The 23,035-nt window shown below is 46.6% G+C and overlaps 1 protein-coding gene across 6 annotated transcripts in view; it reads right to left on the minus strand.

Moving 5' to 3' along the window:
• Positions 1-23,035, minus strand: part of RIPOR2 (RHO family interacting cell polarization regulator 2) — a 227,107-nt gene that overhangs the window by 80,105 nt on the left and 123,967 nt on the right. Inside the window, exon 1 of one of the 6 annotated variants that reach the window (XM_064363050.1) lies at positions 13,776-13,856. The exons of 4 other annotated variants lie outside the window; for them this stretch is intronic. The gene's annotated coding sequence lies outside the window, so the exon portion shown is untranslated. Of the gene's footprint in view, positions 1-13,509; positions 13,717-13,775; positions 13,857-23,035 lie in introns of those variants that run through there. One more of the 6 variants, XM_064363051.1, reaches the window with a different exon arrangement.

Consider the following 23,035-nt stretch of genomic DNA (forward strand, 5'->3'; position numbering starts at 1 on the left):
AATCTTCTCTTTGAAGATTCAAAGAACAGAGGTCTTGCAGTTATACAAAGAGTGTGAATATCAGTTTGCAGTTATACAAACAGTGTGAATCGTCTCTTTGAAGAACAAAGACCTCTGCTTAGTTTCCTCTCCTGTAAGATGGGGATCATAACATTTGCATCCTAATATTGTGAGGATTAAGAAACATCAAGCCGGCCGGGTGCGGTGGCTCACGCCTGTAATCCCAGCACTTAGGGAGGCCGAGGCGGGTGGATCACTTGAGGTCGGGAGTTTGAGAGCAGCCTGACCAACATGATAAAACTCCACCTGTACTAAAAATACAAAATTAGCTGAGCATGGTGGCGCATGCCTGTAATCCCAGCTACTCGGGAGGCTGAAGCAGAAGAATCGCTTGAACCCAGGAGGCAGAGGGGTTGCAGTGAGCAGAGATCATGCCATTGCACTCCGGCCTGGGTGACAGAGTGGGACCCTGTCTCAAGAAAAGCAAAACAAAACAAACAAAAAAATGAAAGAAACGTCAAGCCAAAGGGTAATGCTAGGCACGAAGTATGCACTCAGTTAAACTGATACCTAGTATTATCCTCATCATCACTAAGGTCAAGGGTAAAAAGACAAAGGGCCTTACCGAAACAAAGTTTTGGGGTTTTATGCTTTGCTGTATTTTCCTAATTAAGTTGGTCTCACTAGAACCTAAAATCTGAAGTGATAAGTTCTGGCACAGTAATAAGATTATTATGAAGTTGTAACTCCATTTTCTAAGCTGGGCTCCTCTGTGAGGGGGTGCGGTGCCAGGGGTAAGTCATCTTCAACTCCCCCTGCTGACATTTTCTGCAGACAAAATCTGATAATGGCAATTAAAGTTGCCTTAGATAAGTCGTATCACTTTTTCTTCAAAAAGGGCAATTGAGGGCCAAATATAGATCTTCCTTTTTCTCTTAACGACATTCCCTTTGGTTGGCCTTTTTGGATCTTTAGAGAGCTTGATGGAGGGATAAGAAAATAGGAGTGAAGATCAACATGCAAGGTGTTACCTCTTGAACTTCACTGCAAAGAACTAAATTTAACCTCCTGTGTATACATTCCCATATAAGACATTACTTTATGATTCATCACTAGGGGAATGTGTCCTCTAAGGAACTGCTGTATTTTATATGCCCATCTTTCTGCTAGCAGTAACTTAGGTGATAACTTCCTGTGTTCTCTTTTCTGCCTGGCTACAAGGGAGCTCAGAGTAAAATTTACTGCTCTGTCATAATAAGAACATTGATTCTTCAAAGTTAGCATATTTACTTTCTCTGGCTCCTCCTTTTTTTTTTTTTTTTTTTTTGAGATGGAGTTTTGCTCTTGTTACCCAGGCTGGAGTGCAATGGTGTGATCTCGGCTCACTGCAACCTCCGCCTCCTGGGTTCAGGCAATTCTCCTGCCTCAGCCTCCTGAGTAGCTGGGATTACAGGCACACGCCACCATGCCCAGCTAATTTTTTGTATTTTTAGTAGAGATGGGGTTTCACCGTGTTGACCAGGATGGTCTCGATCTCTTGACCTTGTGATCCACCCGCCTCAGCCTCCCAAAGTGCTGGAATTACAGGCGTGAGCCACCGTGCCCGGCCTTGGCTCCTCCTTTTGAATTTAAAATTGTTCATTATTGTAACCTGTCTCAGCTGATCATCAAGGAGTGCTTTTTTTTCCAGTAAACCTGAACCACCTCGTAGTCTTCTGTCAACTACTAGGTGTGAGTTCAAAGAGGTCTTAGTAGCTATCTATTGCTTGACAGAAGCTACAAGGAAATGTCCATTGATGTCCATTCATTGCCCCATAATTTGTTCCAGCTGTTTATTTTAGTTTTAGTTTTTGGAAGCCACTGGATCATGGAGGTTCAGGGACAATGTGGGAACAAGTAATTCGATCATTATTGTAAATCTCCCACAAATCTTGATAAAGCAAATAATCATCATTCCCTTTGAATTATACACAGGCTAACACGGGGCCCATGAAGGTAACTTCTCTTGCACTGATTTGAAAAATGGGCATTTCTGGAAGAGAGAAAATATGAGTGAAGTCGGTGAATCACAGCTATTGTTCTGGAAATTATATTCAAATCTAGTCAGTCCAAATCTGAGAACTCTATTTGTGATGCAAATCAAAGAAAAAAAATACTTCTGCTAAGCAAACCAATGCAATTTTGCATATCATTCAGCTTGGTTACCACTTTAAATCTTTTCTGATAGAGAGATGGAAGAGTAAACCATGCGTGAATTAACCACATCTGACGCCATTCATTTTCCTTCAACTGCAGGTAATTATCCTGCATGATTCTCCTATGCATAAATTAAAACTGCATGAATTAACAATGAGCTTGTTTTCCTACATTCAGTAATTAAGACAAAATTGATCAAGGGATACTTTACATGTGGGCAGGGATCAGACAAAAGTCCTCACAAAAGAAAAGGAATGATTCCTTTTTTCTGTCAAGTTTGTTTTTCTCCATTTCCCTCCCCTTTTGTGGGGTTGTTCAGATCTCTGAGGCATCAATCGCTTGCAAGAGGAAGGAGAAGGCACGCCACTGACATGGCGTTATTTATCGGGAAGCATTGCTTACTTGGAGAAAAAGTGCGCATTTCATTTCCTGATGATAGGGCGTCTTTGCAGACACTGCTCACCCAGCTGGAATAATAAACCTTTCAAAGATGGATGATGTGAAAAAGCTTCTTCTTGATTATAATAGAAGCCCGAAGAGTCTCATTAACGCCTTGATATCAGCTGAGAACCTCAGCCTGCGTGGATAGTCTCTGTTTCGAGCTGCTAAGCCAGAAGATCTGGCAGCCACAACTCAGCTAAGTTATGTGGGAGAACTCGGGCTTTTTGAACATGCTACAAACTGGCAGTTGCTGTGGGAACTGTGGCTCTGAATTTGGAGTCTGTGTATTTACATCCATAGCCGCAGCACGGCCCAGACTCCAATGCAGACGGCCTAGGTTTAAAACCAAGCTCTCCCTCTTAGTAATGTTTTGGAGCCTCCATTCTCTCATCTATAAAATGGAGTAATTAACTCAGGGTATTGTGAGCACTCAATGAATTAGTATATGTGCCTGGCACATTAGAAATGCTACTTACTGATATTTAGTGATAGCTATTACTTTTATAATAATACAAAACGTGTTTATTTAGATTGGGTGGTTCACTGTGTGAGAAGCTTGGCCAGGTGTGGTGGCTCCCACCTGTAATCCCAGCACTTTGAGAGGCCGAGGCAGGAAGTTGCTTGAGCCCAGGAGTTTGAGACCAGCCTGGCCAACATGGTGAAACCCCATCTCTGCAAACAATACAAAGATTAGCTGGGTGAGGTGGTGTGAGCCCGTGGTCCCAGCTACTCAGGAGGCTGAAGTGGGAGGATCGCTTGAGCCCAGGAGATTGAGGCTGCACTGAGCTGTGATCTGGCCACCGCACTCCTGTCTGGGTGACAGAGTGAGACTGTAGCTTTCTGTCAGTATGCAATAAGAGATATGTGTACATATATCTATAATTCAGAATTTGCATTTACTTGTTGTTTTTTGTCTTGTTTTTGTTGTTTAAGAGATGGGGTTGTCAAACTGGACTGAAACTCCTGGGCTCAAATGATTTTCCCACCTCAGCCTCTGGAGTAGCTGGGACTACAGGCACAGGCTACCACACCTGGCTGAGACTTCATATTTATTTTTTGAAAATTTCAGTGGCTTCGAACTCCTCTTGTGCCCAGGAAGGTCTTGCCTCTGTACCTACACTCAGGATCCTATGATTCACCTGAAGGGAGATGTTAGAGGGAAGGTCATTTTTACCATATGTAGAATCTCATGTGCCAGGCTTTGCCAGGCTTCTCCCGCAGCTGGATTATAAAGGAGTGAAACCAGTTCCCTACATAAAAACTATGCACCTTTCAATGGGGCATTTCTCAGTACTTTAGCCTGATTACTGTATATTCATGTTGATGGAAACATCTTGAGCTAATGTAGCCCCTCAACCCCTTCCTGCTTTGGCTGTTTTCTTCCATCAGTGGGGGAAAGAGCCATTTGGTGACGACCAGAGAACAACACTGAAACAAAGCAAACATTACATCTGGAAAACATCCTAATGTCAAGAAACACACACTGAGGATCTGGAAAAAAAATGACACTTAAAAAAGAAACACCACGTGCCATTTCTATCCTATTTTAGGCCAAAGACCATTATGACAAATTTCAAAGGGCAAACTTTTTTTGGAATGTCATGGGAGCCTGAAAAAGGGAGCAATTCCTGACCTTTCTTATGTCATTACAGGGGCAGGTTTCCATTTGCAAAACCAAGTGTCCGACTGAGGGCCTCAGTCACTTTGGAAGAGAACATGATCATACTTCAAAGAGGCCATGGTTTGGTGATTGAAGGGGAAGGCAGGCAGGACAAATCATCCTCCCACCGGAGAAACACTGTTTTTGCTGCCTCCAGGTTGGCTGAGTGGACCTCTTGGGGTGCAGAGCCCACAGTGAGGAGTCAGAACATCTCAGCGCTAAGCAGTTAACCCCTTTGTTTGGTTTCCTGGTTTGTGAAATTAGAGACATTGATGTTTCATCACAGGGTTGTTCTGTGGTTTAAATGAGACCATGGTTGTAAAAGTCATTGAAAATTGCAAAAATCTACAGAGATATAAGGCACTATCACTTGGACTAAAGTATCAAGATGAACTATTCTCAACTGGACCTTGAACTTGAACTTGAGGAACAGCAGACTCTAGGTATCAAAGAAGGGGGTGTGTACAGAAGAGAAGCGGTAGGAAAGGAAAAGCCAGCAGTCAGCCGGCTAGAGGAAGTAAGGGATCACCAGATGTGGCAGAATGTACTGCAGGTGCCAGAGCATAGTGGTTAATCCAATTACTTCTGTTTTTTTTGAGACGGAGTTTTGCTCTTGTTGACCGGGATGGAGTGCAGTGGCATGATCTCAGCTCACCGCAACCTCCGCCTCCTGGGTTCAAGTGATTCTCCTGCCTCAGCCTCCTGAGTAGCTGGGATTACAGGTGCCTGCCACTATACCTGGCTAATTTGTTTGTATTTTTAGTAGAGCCTGGGTTTTATCATGTTGGCCAGGCTGGTCTCGAACTCCTGAGCTCAGGTGATCCACCCGCCTTGGCCTCCCAAAATGCTGGGATTACAGGCGCAAGCCACCGTGACCGGCACTTTTTCTTCTCTTTTTCTTTATCTCCTAAGTGGGCCCCTGAGTTGAGGACATTTCCCGAAGTAAGGTTTACACTACCTGTACTTGCTACATTGAGACAGTTCTGCTTTGAAAAGAAGTGATTTGGATTCCTGTTTGTTCCCATGTTAGATTAGCCAGTTTGAAACGAAACTCCTTCTCACTGCTACCAACTCCACTTTCTCAAATCCCTTCCCAACAAACAAATCAAAATGTGCAACAGTTTGTTTCTGAGACACAATTTAAGAATGGGTTTCTTAGACCAATATTCTGCAGGAAGAGAAGGTGGGCTTTAGAGTTAGCTGTTCTGTGACTGCTACTGTCATGTTATTTACCTCACAGGGAAGAAATTTGATAGGAATAACACAAGACTGTGGTCATATTTGACCTTTTTCTGTGTCTGACCGTATAAACCAATCTAGTTATTTATTGCTGTGTGACAAATCATTCCAAAATATAGTGGCCTGAAACAACAGCCGTGAGTCAGGAATTGGGAAGGCCTCTGCCAGGCACTTCTGGGTCTCTCTTCAGCCAGATGGTGGCTGGACATGGAACAGTAGGGTTTGGAGGAGCTGGAGGCTGGCCAGGCATCCTTCTCTTTCTTACAGTCTCAGGTCTATCTATGTGATCAGGTAGCTTGGGCTTCCTCCTAGCATGGTAGTCTCAGGATAGTCAGACTGCTTGCATGGCGGGCTGATAGCTTCAAGAGTTAGTATTCCAGCCAATAACATATAAGTTGAATGATCTTTTATGATCTAGCCTTAGAAATAACATTCTCTGTTGGTTGAGAAAGCCACAGTTTTGAGGAAAGAGAACATAAATCCCCATCTCTCAATGTATCAGAGTATCAGAGTCACTTTACTGAAAGGTCACGTAGGGGTGGGAGTTATTACTGAAGGCATATTTGGAAAATACAATCTGCCAATCTGCCATATGGATGGAGTATAAATAGTTAAAGGTTAAATTGCAGAAAGTTAATATTTATCCCTGATACTGATACTTAACATAAAATCTCTCCTTAATCTCCAGATAGCAGCTTCTTTTTTGCTTTTTTTTTTAAACTTATCTATTTTTTTTTTATTTTTTCGAGACAGAGTCTTGCTCTGTCACCCAGGCTGGAGTGCAGTGGCGCCATCTCGGCTCACTGCAACCTCCGCCTCCCGGGTTCAAGAGATTCTCCTGCCTCAGCCTCCTGAGTAGCTGGGATTATAGGCAGGCACCACCACACCTGGCTAATTTTTGTATTTTTAGTACAGACGGGGGTTTCACCATGTTGGTCAGGCTGGTCTTGAACTCCTGTCCTCGTGATTCACCTGCCTTGGCCTCCTAAAGTGCTGGGATTACAGGCGTAAGCCACCACACCCAGCCTATTTTTTAATTTTGATGGGTATATAATAGGCATGTATACTTAGGGGATACATGAGATATTTTGATACAGGTACACAATGAATAATAATTACGTCAAGGTAAATGGGGTATCTTCCAGAGAGTACCTTCTAATGTAGTAAAACAGGCAACTGTTCTGATGCCTCTCCCCTAAGTCCCCTTTGTATCTTAATGACTTAACACTTGTTAAACTTCCTAAAAATCTCAGGCATCCACTTGTGTTCTGCCACATGCCACTGTCCCTCAGAGAAGGACAGTGCCATGCACATACACCTGCAGCTCCCCGAGTTCCTCAGGACTTCTGTGGCAGCTGCAGCGGCTACAGTGATCAGCACTCAGCATCGTTCCAACCGCTTCTTGCTGCCTTACTTACTGGAGTTGGGAAGCTGAAAACAGCACTGCCCGGAATCCCCTGCAGCTAGGATTCCACGTGTGAGTTGGGGGTCTCTGTCAAATGCACTTGCACAAGATTGAAGGTAGAAGTGAGGGCAAGGCTGTGTGTATGAGTTTCAGATGGCTGCTGTAACAAATTACCACAATTGTACTGGCTTAAAGTGAAAATGACACATATTTACAGTTCTGGAGGACAGAGTCTAAAAAGGGTCTCACTGGACTAAAATCAAGGTGTTGGCAGGGCTGTGTTCCCATCCGGTGGCTCAAAGAGAAAATCGATTTCGTTGCCCTTTCTAGCTTCTAGAGGCCACCCCCATTCCTTCCCTTGTGGCTCCTTCCTCCATCTTCAAAGTCAGCAATGTTCCATTCCCCTGACCTTTTTTCCATAGTCCCCTTCCCTCTGACACAGCCGGGAAAGGTTCTCTGTTTTAAGGACAAATATAATTAGATTGGGCCCAACTGGGTAGTCCAGGATACTGTCAAGTCCTTGACTTAATCACGTCTGCTAGGTCCCTTTTGCCATGTAGGGTGACGTAGTCACAGGTTCCAGGCGTTAGGACATGGACTTCTTTGGGGGTGGATGGGCATTATGTTGCCTACCATAGCAGACTCCCACTTCTTCTCTTGTCACTGTTGTCACTGCTGGTAGCCACCTTCATGGAGTATCTGCTGTTTCTGTAGTGGCTTCCTGGATGGCTGTTTCCTGAACTTGCCAGTGGTAGCTTCTCAAATCAATGCCCAGCTTCTTTTTTTTTTTTTGGAAACAGAGTCTCACTCTGTCGCCCAGGCTGGAGTGTGCAGTGGTGTGACCTCTGCTCACTGCAACCTCCATTGCCCAGATTCAAATGATTCTCCTGCCTCAGGCTCCCAAGTAGCAGGGATTATAGGTGTGCACCACTACACCCAGCTAATTTTTGTATTTTTAGTAGGGATGAGGTTTCACCATGTTGGCCAGGCTGGTCTCGAACTCCTGACCTCCAATGATCCACAGGCCTTGGCCTCCCAAAGTGCTGGGATTACAGGTGTGAGCCACTGTGCCCGGCCAGTGCACAACTTCTTGAGTATAGGTTTGGCAGTGGCTCCAGTAGCCCCGTTTTACAATGTACCTTTCTTAGTTGTTCCAAAGAGCTCAACCTAGAGTGTGTTCAGCCTTTAACTTAGAGAGTGTTTGCTTCGTTTTCCTGACCCAACAATCCTGTAACCTTCTTTATTTTATATCCTTTCTGCTGAGTGGATTCTGTTCTCTGCAGCTGAACCCCGATGAATGTTGGATCACCTGTGTGTGCCATCACCTCAGCTTCCTCTCTCTTCTTTCTAAGCTCCTTATTCTGAGGATGAAGCATCACAGGGACAACTCTAAATTACAGGAGAACTTGGGAGGATATAGATCAAAATGACTAAAATGTTGTGAATAACCTTATGAACTACAAGTACGGCCCTGCAGTTCAAGGGTTACAGCTGGCAGTTATCCTGGAATCTTCGCACAGGGTAGGTTAACCTTGGTTAACCTTGAATCTCTGCATATCAGCAGGGCACCTAGTGTGAGTATCCATTAATTGGAAGGTATTCCATCACAGCTAAGACCAAGGCCAAGTCATTCCAGGACTTCATATGTAGCAAAAAGTGGAGACATCAAATGTCATACTGGGATTGACCTCCTGGGAGTTGCACCAGCTCCAGGAAACTGTCACTTTGAATTTATTTCTCCTAGTAGCAGGAGGAGAATCACGTGTGCTTTTGGTATTTATCTGCCTTGCTTTCGTATTTCTCAGGTTCTCTCTCCTGCCTTTTCCTGTCCTTGCCTCCCTCCCAAGAGCTCTTCTGAAGGCCAAGGTCAGAAAGAGACAGGCCTGAAGAGAATGGAGTCATTGTTTCTTCATTTAACTTCCAAAACAAGTTGAGAAGGAAGAGATCACTTCCAGGGGTAGAGGTGGAGGCCAATAACATTAAAGTAAAAAGTTAAGAGGCAAATACAAGAAAGAGTTAAAAGACGCGGTTGCTTTTCTCTACGTAAGGCTGGTTTTCAGTATGGTCACTGGCCTTCTTGTTCTGGCGTCATCGTCATTCACAGTAGCCTTGTTTCACAGTTATTCTTGACGGACCGTCCTTGCAAGGCACGCCTTTCGACTGTCCCAAACTTCCCTACCTTCAGTCTTGATCTTAAATCTAGGTTCACAGGCAGTTAGTTAACAGTTGAGACCTACCATCGAGTAGGCAGCATGAAAACCCCAAGGCTATAGGAGCAAACAAAGCTGACCCTCTGTGCCTGCAGGGAGCTCACAGTCTTCCGAGTGTTTTGTCTGGTAAATATTTCCTTCTCCTTTCTATTTGTCTGTAATCTTAGAAGAGGCACCTGAATGAAATCTTTATTGACTACTCCAGTCACAGCCTTCTTCCTTTGACCTCTCATAGTCCTTCTTTCTAGGGTAACTGTGTGATTGTAACACTTCTGAGTGAAAGGTGGTGTTATTAATCATTACACTGCAACAACAGGTGTCTATGGGGTGAACCAGGACATCTGGTCCCCTACAGCACACTGTCCAACTCAGTGTGCTCCTCCTACTTCTCCACCAGACTGTGCTCCCTAGAAGGTATGATCCATATTGACACTTTTTCTTTTCTTGAGAATCTCACTCTGTCACCTAGACTGGAATATAGTGGCACGATCTGAACTCACTGCAGCCTCGACCTTCCAGGCTCAAGCGATCCTCCCACTTCAGCTTCTGGAGTAGCTGAGACTACAGGCATGCATCACCATCACCATGTCTGGATAATTTTTCTTTTCTTTTCTTTCTTTTTTTTTTTTTTTTTTTTTTGTAGAGGTGGGGTTTCACCATGTTGCCCAGGCTGGTCTCCTCAAACTCCTGGGTTCAAGTGGTCCTCCCACCTTAGCCTCCCAAAGTGCTAGGATTGCAGGCATGAAGCCACCATGCCTGGTCAATATGTTATACTTTTATATTGAATGAGATATCCAACTTTGTCCAGACCTTAGAATAACTGCCCAGTAAACACATGCTTAAGTTGAAACAAAAGTGAGATTCTCCTAAATTATATAACATTAACGACTTAAAATCCACCTCAGAATTAGAAATGATTGTGAATCTGTTTTAGAATGCTAAACACTATAAAAAATACTTCCTTTGAGACTCCTCTCTCCTTGGTCTGGTAGAGAACTCATTTTCATCTAATGGAACACAACACAGAAATATTGCACCTCATTTGCTTTCACTGTTGAAAAAAATCTAATTTCCTTTTTAATTAATGTAATGAACTTGTGAAAACATTCATCTCCTCCACACAGCACTCATCTGTGTCATGTAAACAATGCACAATAAAATAAATTGGAGCAGCTTCTTTTCTTGATAGTGTTCTGGGTTTCCTCTGAGGGACTCAAATCCAGCACAGGGCCAAGCGTAAATGATCTTTTTTTCTAGGTAGCCTGCCGCACTCAGGAAAACATCTATTACTTTTTGGGAACATTTCCAACCTAAGTGAGATGAGTTTACTGTGACCAGAAAAAACAAAACAAGACAAAAACCTAGACCATGAACCTAGAGAAGAAGTTGGTGGCTGCAGAGAGCAGACACGGAACAGGGAAGAGGACACGTGGGTGTTTCATGCTTAATTCATTCGAGATACATGATGCATTGAGTGATTTTGCTCCATTGAATCAACTTGAAGGCTTTCATATGCATAACAGTGAGGCTCTCGTTTTCGGGGAAAAACGTTGTTTCAAGAAACTGCCTATAAGGATATGAAATGAAGAAACAAAGCCAAAAGAAGGGCTCCTTCCAGATGAAAAGGCATATACTCATGATCGTTCTCCTTTTCTGAACAGATCTTTCTCATAATCACCTTGCGGGGTGTTTACATGACAACTGCTTTATGACACCATTCTACACCTAGGTTCGCCTTTGGGGAGCCAATTATGAACCACTGTGCTATCTGTACCTACTCTCCCCACCCCCACCCCAATTCCCTTGCTCCATTGTCTGTTTTCAGCTGGTATTCTTTTCTGGTTGAATGGCCACAAACACAAGCTGTCTATCTCCCCCAGTTCATGGAGCTCAGCTTGGCAGATGAAAATATCCCTGGTAAAGGAGCTGTTTGCAAGCATGAGGCCCTGCTCACAGGACCACCGGTGCAGAAAGCCCCAGTGGAAAGTCAAATCTGCCATTGCCCCGAGGAGCGCCCATTGTGTAAATAAAATGAACTTTCACTTCTATCAGCACTTCCTCCCAAGAAAAGCAAGGAACTGTTTTTAGACTTCTGACTTCTTTCCAGAATGAAAACAGATAATCCATTGAACACAATAAATGATTAAATAAAACTCTAGTTTGCAAACTCTTCAGCCCAAGGGACTGTTGTATGTATAACTCAGCCATTTAATATAAAATCTGAAAGCTGTGCTGTTCACCCTGCACAGTGGCCTTTGTCTATATTGTAGTCTCTTGACAGAGGGGTGAACCAATAATCTGTGAATTAACACAAAATGTAACAGAGAAGTGGCTTGGCTATACTTAGAAGTGGGCGTGTGGTTGGTATCACAGTTGCACAGTTGGGCTGTGGGGTTTTATCATAGTAGGGCTGTTTCCACTTTAGTGACCACAGATTTAGGGAAGGACACTTGGCAGTCATCAGCAGGTCCCCAGGTCAATGGGCATCAATACTAAAGCATAGAATTTTTATGTGGTTTAGCTCAGATATAAATATCTCCCCCTCCCCCCCCTCCCCCACCTCCTTGGCTTCTCCAGGTTACCCTTGGGTGGGTCCCTTCTCTGCTGGAAATAACTTTACTTTGCAGTTAACAAAAGGAAGGAGAGCCATTTCTGGAACTGTATTTGGGTAATCAGAATTCTGTGCAAGTCCCTAGTGCATGCTTTTAGTTTTCCTTCTCTCTGGCTTGGTATTCTTTATATTTATACTGAGGATAAAATATTCAAAGCAAAATCTCACATTAGAGTGTCAGAGGAAAAGAGAAGAACAGCAATTGGGGGGTCTTTTGGAAAAGCAACATATGCAGTATGTTTTTACTAAACAGATTCTCCAGTGTTTAAGTTTTCAGATGTTCGGATGCAGGAAATTTTTGGACAGGCAGATGCATTACCTTCCTGGGGAAAAGACATGATTTGACACTATGGCAACTGAAGGGGAAGCTGAGCACAGAAGGCTAGTCCTGAGCGCTGGGAGACCGGGGCTTCAGATAGGGGAGTTCCTCAAGCTGCTGTTACCCTAAGTTGGCACATCCCTGCAATTTGTTCCTACAGAAGGGTAGCTACTGATGCTTCCTAACAGACCACTGGAGAATAGCCATGATGATGCTGGTTCTTGGAGAGTTCATGGCTGACATCCCTGCTTGTGACAGAAGCTGAAATACGATTTGATGGAGGTAGATGGTGTGAGTGGGCAAGCTCAGAGGCTGGTCCAAAATGGCTGGAGAAGCAAGGGGAAGAGGGGAATTGAGTGAGTAAAAATACTCCAGGAGGGGAAGGAAGGAGGCAGGTACACTCCCAGAGCAAGACAGACCTGATGGAAAACCAAAGGGAAGAAATGAATGCATGTCAGGTAACAATCGGGCAGACGCTCACACAAGACCCGCAGAGACGGCCAAGTACAATTTCTTCAGAATGAGGGTAGTGATTAGTCACAGTCCTAGACCTTCTATCGAGTGTGTGGTCATGAGAGGGTAGGAAGTGGGGAACAGGAAGGAAACAACCCCGACATAGATTTTAAGACAATCACAACTGTTTTCCCAGATCAAAAGCCTGAACATTTTTCCTCAGTCACTGAAGCAACATGTAGGTACCTCCAAGACCAGGACCTAGGAGGCTCCAGATCTCACTCTGCTCCACCCCCAACCCCACCCTCTGCAGAATCAGCCGGGTTCTGCTTTTCCACTTGTTCTCTTGCTCCCCAGGGAGCTGTCACTTCTCACAGCACCGCTGCCACCTTAGCACCTGATGGCTTCTGCTTATCTAATTTCAAAATGCACCTACTCCCTTCGAACGTGAGGGGTCTCTGTGTGCCACCCACTGCCCTGGGAGAGGGAGCTAGAGGGTTATCGTCTCCAGCGAGAGTGCCGCAGATGCTCCGCTTGGCCAGCCCCCTCCCACGCCACGGACACCTGCTAGGGCGCCCCAGTCCTCAGGTGCATCCCCTCCCCCCATCTTTCCAGACACAGTTCGGCATCAAAGCAACACATTTTTCCTTTCTTGCCCCTCTTCCCAATTCTCATCCTCCCATTCCACCCGGCCAATTTGGAATTCAGACACGGTGGGGAAGGGGCTGGTTCATAGTCCAGCTCAATCGGGCAGCCCGGGGGGCAGGTGAAGACCCTTGAGACCGACACCCCAGCCCTGAGCTGGATTCCCCACAGGCTCTGCGAGCGCCGAAGTCGTTCCGGGCCAGGGGGCCACCCAGGACTCCCATCTGGGGGCGCTCGCACACACACCCCTCCCTGACTCCCAGGGCCCGGCGCTTCTTCGCCCCAGAAATGTCCCAACCCCGGGCGGTGACGCGGGCCCTCGAACCTTACCCGTTCTTCCACTATCCAGGACATCTTTCAGTTCTGCTCGCAAAAAGCGCGCGTGCCCTTTCGCTCAGCAACTCCCGACCGTAGCCTGTGGGCATCCGATGCCCGAACCCCCCAGGGTGCTGGAAGCCGAGGACGCTCCAGTCTCCACAGCCCCTTCGCAGACAACGCTCATGCAAGTCGAGGACACCCTCCCCACGCAGACCGCACCGGGTTGTTAGCAAAAGCAACATCGGAAGCAAGAAAGGAGAAACGGAAGGTGGACCCACCTAACGACGACGGCTCCGTGTCATGTCAGGGGCACACTCGGGGCTCTCGGGCATGGAAAAGCCTCCGCAGCAAAGCGATGCCCGGGCTGCCCGCGCCTCCCGCTTTGCAGACGGCCTGAGCTCGCTCGCTCGGGTGCAGGGGCCCGGGAGGCAGTCGGTGGACGCGCTCGGTCCCCAGCGCCGCCTGCCCCTCAGGTCCGCTCGCAGCAGCTGCGGCGCGCGGGGCGAAGTTGCGGGGCTGGCGCGCGCGCGAGGGCGGTGGAGCGCGGGGCGAGCGCGGCGGAGCGGGCGGAGGGCGGGAGCCGTGGGGAGGGGAGGCGCGGCGCGGGGGCCGGCGCGTCACGGGTGCTGGGAGGGAGGGCGGGTGGAGACAGCTGCTTGACAGCTACTTCAGCGCAACTCCAGCTGATCGCCGGCTCGCCGGGCTCCTTTGCAAGAGCTGGCGCGGCAGCTTTGGCGCGATCCCCGGAATCGCGCGGGGGAGCGGGCCCGGCGGATCCAGCGCGGGGGAGGCAGAGGGCGGAGGAGAGGGGCCGAGGCAAGGAAAGGCCCTTTCAGCTAATCTTTTGGGACCTCTCATACAGGCTGGGCTGTGCATTGAAAAAAACCAGGTGGTGGTGTATGGAGTGGGGGCGGCGTGGGGGTGAGAGTGGTTGCCCACGGCAAGGGTTGTGCTTGAAAGCCCCGCTGGGGAGGGCGGTCTTGCAGGGCACTCTGTCTACTAGGGCTTCTTTGGACACAGCTCTCATAAAGATGGGAGACACTGAATTGTTTTTTATTTTGTTCTGGTGGATTTGAATTATAAAGGTTTCCTTTGGGAAAAGCGTGGGTCTGCCTAACAGACACACATTCCCCAAAAAGGGCCTTTTGGAGTGGAAATTGTATGGAACTGGGAGTCCACAAGGACCCAGGGACAAGGTCCTGACTCAGTCTCCATCCCTACATAGGGATTCCCTGCTATGCCTCAGTTTCCTCATCTGTTAAGTGATCATAGTGAATAAAGTGTGTATTTAGAATGTGTTAACTAGAATAGTACCTCAGGACACATCCACCCCCTCCCACGCCAACTTGAGATTCAGTCACCTTGTGAAAGGATCAGTAAGAATCAATGAGCTTAGACGTTAACCGAAAGGGAACATCCCAGGAGACGTGTTAACATGGGAAACACCCACATCCAATCGTGGTCAGGGCACTGCATCCTCGGGCTGCATTACAAGCAGCCAGAAGCGTTGCCTGATAAACTGTGTCATAACCCACCTAGGGATACAGTAGAAAGGGCAAAATCGGCTTGATGCCCAGAAAGAACACCCAAGAGCATGCCTTGGTTACCACGTCTCTGCCTTAGATCACGAAGAGTGGCCTAAGCAGTGCCTTGACAGTCTGAGCCCTCATTAGAGCTGAAGTTTTCCAGAGATCCACCTCCTTCTGCCCTTCTTCCAACTTACAAAACAGTTTCTGACAGCACTTAGTCTCCTCATGTAAGCATTCCTTTGGAGAAGAAAATGTGTTGACCACATGGCATGGATATGTCAGGCAGCCTGGCATACAGGGCGCGGTGGCTCACGCCTGTAATCCCAGCGCTTTGGGAGGCTGAGGCGGGCGGATCACGAGGTCAAGAGATCGAGACCATACTGGCCAACATGGCGAAACTCCGTCTCTACTAAAAATACAAAAATTAACTGGGCATGGTGGCGCGCACCTGTAGTCCCAGCTACTCGGGACTTTTATGTGTTTTTAATATTGGGACTCTGGTCAGTACGTGAGTCTCTGTTGAGTTTGGTTGACTTGAGTCTGCGCTTACACTGCTGAACACTACAGTCGATCCACTATCTTATATTGTAGGCTCCAGAGCAGACATTTTATAAGAATTGTATCACTTATTCCTGATTATAATCCTCCAGTAGGTGTTATGCCCATTTTATAGATGGGGAACCCACGGTTCAAGAGACTTCACATGACTTGTAAGATGACACAGGTTAACCAACTTTATTTTTATTTATATATTTATTTATTTTTTATTTTGTTGAGACGGAGTTTCGCTCTTGTTGCCCAGGCTGGAGTGCGGTGGCATGTTCTTGGCTCACCACAACCTCTGCCTCCTGGGTTCAAGCGATTCTCCTGCCTCAGCCTCCCCAGTAGCTGGGACTACAGATGTGCACCACTACACCTGGCTAATTTTTGTAGTTTTAGTAGAGATGGGGTTTCACCATGTTGGCCAGGCTGGTCTCGAACTCCTGACCTTGCGATCCACCCGCCTCGGCCTCCCAAAGTGCTGTGATTACAGGCATGAGCTACCATGCCCGGCCTTAGGTTAACGAACTTTAGATACGCATGTGAAACTTGGGTTTGGACACCCACAAACATGGGCTATAGAGTGATACTATCTTGTTCCAGATCCTCACTCTTCAGAGGACACAACTTAGCCGTGCCTGGACTCCTGAGCTGCAGAAACTGTGGGATCATCAACATGTGTTGTTTTAAACGGCTGTTTGTGACAATGGGTTATGCAGCAGAGATAATGAAAATATCTACACCACAGAAAGAATCATCTTTAAAAATATGAATTGTGCTGTGGTCACTCTGCTACTTGAAACCCTACGTTGGTTCCTTCCCCATTGGGAGTACAGAGCAATAGCCAAACTCCACACCAGTGCTTACCACATCCCTCCCAGTCCCACAGCATCACTCATGCCTCTCTCTTCTCTCTCCTCTCAATTCCTTACATACCCCAAGCCACCTCTCAGAGAGCCTTCTCTGACCACATCTTCAAGTACACCGTTCCCCACCAGTTATTCTCTTTCTTAATGCCGTGTGTGTGTGTGTGTATGTGTGTGTGTTTAATAGCACCAACTGTAAATTGTAAAGAGTTTATTGGCCTCTTTGCTTATTTCTTGTCTCTTACTGGACTGTGGGCTCATAGGGCAGGGACCGTCTCTGTCTGATATACGGTGTCTCCAGCACACAGCAGGAACTCCATTGCTATATACAAGATGGATCACCCAGCCATTCTGAAGCACTCCTTCACTCTTACATGGATCCTTTTATTTCCCTTGCCAACCCCACCCTGCAACCTATCTGCAACCACATAGCCTTTTCCAATTTCCAAATAGCCACATCTATTCATTAAGATCAAGTTTAAATATCTTAATCTGCATCCATTTTTCCTAGGTCCCTTGCCCTCTTTTTTTTCCTTTTCATTTCAGAGCGTTTATAGCACCTTAGTTTGCTCTCAAGATGTCTAGCACCTTCCACCTTGTGTCATGCCTAATTGTATAGAGGTAGATGGTTCCAAACATTCCTCTACTCACTGCAGTCTGGAGAAAGACACCTGGGAAGAAATACAAATATGCAGTAGAAGTCTGGGCAGACATAGATAAAGAGCTACTGCAGATTAGCACAGGACTGATAGGCTCATAGGATGAATCTGGAGGGAGAAGGGCCGGAGAGAAGCCAACTCTTTTTCCCCACCTTTCCACTCCCACCACCTTCCTGATAATGGGACTGTTGTCAATGACATATAACATTTTCTGGGAGGGAGGGGGAAGAAGATGAAATGAGAGACTAGGCAGACGATGCTAGGTACTTTACAGACATTATCCCACTGAAGCCTGTAATCTCTTTCCCATTAGTGCCCCCATTTAAATATTGATACTCTGAGAAGATGAACAAGTGACTTCCTTATGATCACAAAAATGAAGCTACTGTTGAAAGTCAGATGCGATTGCAAATCAAGTGCTCTTTTTACTATAGCACATTCCACTCCCACCCCCAACTTGCCCTGTTGGGCTGAGGGGTATCTTGTTGAGGCTTGGGCACGACTGTAGGCATGACATGAGAGTGTGTGTGCGCGCGCGCGCGCACATACAGAGCAGAGACCAGAAAGAAGCATGGAGTGGCTCCCTGAGCTGCTGCCCTTAGAGATTCCTTGAGGTTGCACCACTCGGTGTTGTGGATTTGGGACTGAAGCTCTGAACAGGAATGAAGAGGGCACAGTAAGCTGCGTCTCCCCTTGAAGGAGCTTCCTTAGGCAGGGGGCAGAGTGTGTGGAGTATGGAAGGTGAAAGGCCAACCTAGGCCTGACTGACAGCGTTAGACTGGAAGCTCTGGGAATGGGGATCTGTCCTGGGTGACTTTGTAGACCCCACAGTTCCTCCCACAGAGTACCTCCAGAGAGCAGGTACACGTATGAGTGAGGGGCCAGGCAGCACAGATCTAAACACTCGCGACACACTGTGTATTGGATTGTCTGGTCCAGATCCCAGAGATGAAGGTCGTATCACCAAATAAAAAGCCCACACCAGGTCTCCTAGTGCTTAGTTCCAAGGTCTTCACACTGCCTCTCCAGTCGCTGCTCCTGCTGTGGTCACCAAGTCTTCATTCAGGGGTGGCTAATTTCTGCTCGTGCCCGTTCTCTTATGATGCTGTTTACCTTCTTCTAGGTTCCTACTACCCCTCAGGCAGGATTCTTTATCCCCAGAACTTCACAGAGCAGAGCACTCAGATTTTGTGGCTGGGTCTTTTTAACCTTATTCAGGGAAATAGTGAAGGCCAGAGCCTGACAGGCATTGGGGTGGGGATAGTACAGGAACCTCCCCACCCCCGCCCATGAGACACTTGCATTGTTCTTTCAGGCCAGTGAGAAGGAATAGTTCCTTCCAAAGAAATACTTTAACACAAGTCGGGGTATTTTCCCCTCTCATATGCCAATCTTAATTGAAAACACCCTTAAGGGCCGGGCGTGGTGGCTCAAGCCTATAATCCCAGCACTTTGGGAGGCTGTGGTGGGTGGATCACTTGAGGTCAGGAGTTTGAGACCAGACTGGTCAACATGGTGAAACCCTATCTCTACTAAAAATACAAAAAATTAGCCAGGCGTGGTGGCAGGCACCCGTAATCTCAACTACTTAGGACGCTGAGGTGGGAGGATCACTTGAACCCAAGAGGCAGAGGTTGCAGTGAGCCGAGATCGTGCCACTGCACTCCAGCCTGGGTGACTGAGCAAGACTTCATCTCAAAAACAAATAACAAAAAACCCTAAGTGCCAATAATAGCTATTATTTCAAAAAATAACTGAATGCAACCCAGGTGTCAGGCACTCTGCTAAGGGCCGGAGGTAGAGATAAGCCCAGTAGTGGTGAGACCTGCCTTGTAGAGTCTGGTGATGAGGACAGCTGTAAATGAGGAGGGTGTGTATTATGAAGGAGGTGGCACTATGGGTGCTATGGGAACTGTGATTATTTTTTGTACCACCCTAAAACAAGGTGTTTGAACTTAGCAGCACTGAAAATGGTCTTTTTTTTTTTTTTTTTTTTGAGACGGAGTTTTGCTCTCGTTACTCAGGCTGGAGTGCAATGGCGCGATCTCGGCTCACCGCAACCTCCGCCTCCTGGGTTCAGGCAATTCTCCTGCCTCAGCCTCCTGAGTAGCTGGGACTACAGGCACGTGCCACCATGCCCAGCTAATTTTTTTGTATTAGTAGAGACGGGGTTTCACAATGTTGACCAGGATGGTCTCGATCTCTCAACCTCGTGATCCACCCGCCTCGGCCTCCCAAAGTGCTGGGATTACAGGCTTGAGCCACCGCACCCGGCCCGAAAATGGTCTTTTTTCTTTTTGGGACAGAGTCTTACCCTGTTGCCCAGGATGGAGTGCAGTGGCGCCATCTCAGCTCACTGCAATCTCCACCTCCCAGGTTCAAGCGATTCTTCTGCCTCAGCTTCCCAAGTAGCTGGGATTACAGGCACGTGACACCATGCCCAACTGATTTGTGTATTTTTAGTAGAGATGGGGTTTCACCATGTTGGCCAGGCTGGTCTCAAACTCCTGACCTTGTGATCTGCCTGCTTCGACCTCCCAAAGTGCTGGGATTACAGGCATGAGCCACCGCGCCCTGCCAGTCTCCTTTAATAACTGAACTGTATCCCATTCTCCTCTCACGAGCACTGTCTAAGCTAATGTGTGGTGAAGAACAGAATTGGCCCAACAAGCCTGATTGTTCTTACTGCCATCAATCGATCCTACCGAATACACCATTCATCAGAAGAAAGCAGAACAGCAACCAAAATGCAACCCATTTAGTTCCCTGATTTAGAGCTTCACATATGTCATAAAGAACTTAGGACGTGCCTGAAGAACCACCGCCCTTATGAAGTAAAGTCGGTGTCTAGGTCTAATTGGAAGGTCGCTTAGAGATTTGGTTGTATCTATCAACCCTTTATCGTCTATCTCTCTATTATCTATCTATCTATCTGTTACCTATGTATTATCTGTCTATCTACCTGCATAATTTTTTTGCATTCTCTGCAGAAATAAGAAGCTGTATTTCTATGTCTACCTGTGTCTAGTATTCTGTTGAATTTTGGCTTCTGCTCTTGCACTAGCTGACTAGTCCTAGAAAGAAGTGGCCAGGTACAGCTGAGGTTAAATCTCCCTTTAGAGCTGTGGTGCTTCACATGCATGTGAAGAGCAGATCTGACAGCCTGGAAAGTCTTTTCTCTACTCTTATGACCTTTCTCTATAGGCACTTGGCCACCCAGATGCAAGGCCAGAATATGGCTTGGAATGTGCCAGTTCTAAGATTTTTGTCCTCCTTTCTAACAGGATAACCTTTGGGCCTCCACGTTGCTCATGTCTGTTGAATTCTTCGTTTGCTGCTCTGACCAGTCTTTCTCAATCTTTCTCCCTCTTTCTGTATTTCTGATTTTCCAGCTTATGAAGTGCGTAAGAATCACCCTGGGGAGAAATTTGACATGCAGATTTTTAGGTCACCCTCCCTCCCTCATGTCGTTTAACAAGCACACTGATGGTTCTGGCAGTCATCTCAGAACGCACTTCAGGAAACAAACACTGGTCTGAACCAAGTCCAAACAGGCGTGCGGCCCCCTCGCCACTGCAAGGCGGTTCCGGAAGCCTTTCCAGCTGCATGCCCACCACTCTGCCATGCAGGCTCTCAGCTCTGGCGCTTCTGAGCCTGCATCCAGGGGACAGCCCTGGAAACAGTCCTGGACTCAGAGTCAGCACCTGGGTTCTATTTCTGTGTCGCCAATACAGAACTCAGGGCCTTTATGGGCCTATGTCCTCATCTGTCAAATGACATGTTTGGATAACCTGATCGCCAAGCGCTAACGTTTGACAATTCCTGCTTCCACCTTTTTCCTCAGGCCATTCCTACTGCCTGGAGATTCTCTGTTGAGCCTTGCCTATCACTTTCTCTCCTACCTCTAATGCTTGTCTCTCAAAGTCCTGCCTGGCCCACAAAGCCTGTTCAGACATGACCTCCTTCATGACACCTTCCTTGGCCATCTGTGCTCTGCCTGAGCCCTTTGGTAAGTCATCTGTCCCCTGAGTGCAGACTCAGTCACACATCTTCCTTTTGTTGTAGATTTTTTTTTTTTTAGGACAGAGTTTTACTCTTGTTGCCCAGGCTGGAGTGCAATGGTGTGATCTTGGCTCAACCACAACCTCCACCTCCCGAGTTCAAGTGATTCTCCTGCCTCAGCCTCCCGAGTAGCCGGGACTACAGACATGTACCACCACAGCCAGCTAATTTTGTATTTTTAGTAGATACGGAGTTTCTCCATGTTGATCAGGCTGGTCTCGAACTCCCAACCTCAGGTGATCCTCCCGCCTTGGCCTCCCAAAGTGCTGGGATTACAGGCATGAGCCACCGCACCCAGTGGTTGTAGATATTTAATACACTTTTCCTCATTGGTTTATAAGCTCTGTGATGTCAGGAACTATGTTTTGTGCTGCATATAGGCTAGTAAACTCTGTATTAATGAGCATTGAGGATAGCCAATAAATACTAAATGAGGAATGAGAGCGTACACTGCCCCTGCTGGCTTCTGCCACCTTTTCCCCTGGAAAAGGAACATAACAAGCCTGCATTTATTGGCATCTGAATTGCACCTATAGAAGCATATTTCAACCTAACAAGTGACAGCTGGATCTTACTACTTTCCGAACTGCTGAGAGCAAGACCCCATTATCCTTTGCCCTCGTGTGGCACTGATGATAAGGTTCTCAAGGGAGTGGACATCTCAGGCTCTTTCCTTGCCATTGTCACATATGTCTGGTTGCACAGTGAGAAACCTGTATGGCCAACGCCCTTAGCATTTTAGTATGTCCCAAGAATGAATGTCCCAGAGGTTCTGAAATCAGTCCTCTGTACTTGGGCAAATTATCCTGAACCTAAACGTCCTCTCCGCCCCCACTTCGAGCTTTCACACCAAGTGACCTGTAAGGCTGGGTGGGTAGACAGTAATCAGTGAAGTGTTCAAAGCTGATGGGAAATAAAGTATTCTCTAAATACAGCAAACAGTCTCCTTCTCTCCAGAAACCTGAGGCTGGATTTCTCATACATTATCATTACGCTACATATAGAGGTCATTTTCTGCAGCAATGTAATCTAGACTGGCAGATCCCCCCACCTTTCTCTTGGTTTCAAGACCCATTTATACAAGACTATAATCTAGAATTACCTTTTTGAATTTTTGGTCCCAAGACCATTTTGTGATTTAAAAAAATATTGAGGACCTTGGGGACTCCTTGAAAGGGTCCTGGGAAACCTCATGAGTCTGTAGATTACATTTTTGAGAACCAGTCATCTAGACTGACAAAAATATTGGCAAAATGTTAATTTACAAATTTGTATAGCTCTAAACCCCAAAGGCCAAAAGTAAATGGCATACATTTAATCAATATGCATTGTTGTAGAAAGATATTGAAGTAAGTATAACGTGATTCAAAGCAGCCGCAGAAGTGATTGGAAACTATCAATATCTACGTGTAAGCACAATGCTAAGTACATGATATGTAGTAGGCTTTTTTTGTTTTTTTCTGGAGATGGAGTCTTGCTCTGTCACCCAGGCTGGAGTGCAGTGGCATGACCTCCACTCATTCAACCTCCACCTCGTGGGTTCAAGCGATTCTTCTGCCTCAGTCTCCCAAGTAGCTGGGATTACAGGCATGCACCATCACGCCCGGCTAATTTTTTGTATTTTTAGTAGAGACAGGGTTTCACCATGCTGGCCAGGTTGGTCTCGATCTCCTGACCTCATGATCCACAAACCTCAGCTCCCACAGTGCTGGGATTACAGGCGTGAGCCACCGCACCCAGCTGTAGTAGGCTTTTTAAAAGGTTCTAAGTTGACTTTCACTTCACAATATCTTTCCTTTTTCTCTCATGATCAGGGGAAACATTAGATGGAGAGATATGTCTGTAAGCTCCTCCAAGGTGATTTATTTATTCTGTGTCCCTG

Source organism: Aotus nancymaae, unplaced genomic scaffold (genome assembly GCF_030222135.1).
Source record: "Aotus nancymaae isolate 86718 unplaced genomic scaffold, 86718_ANA_hifiasm-v0.15.2.pri h1tg000051l, whole genome shotgun sequence".
Taxonomy (NCBI): Eukaryota; Metazoa; Chordata; class Mammalia; order Primates; family Aotidae; genus Aotus; species Aotus nancymaae.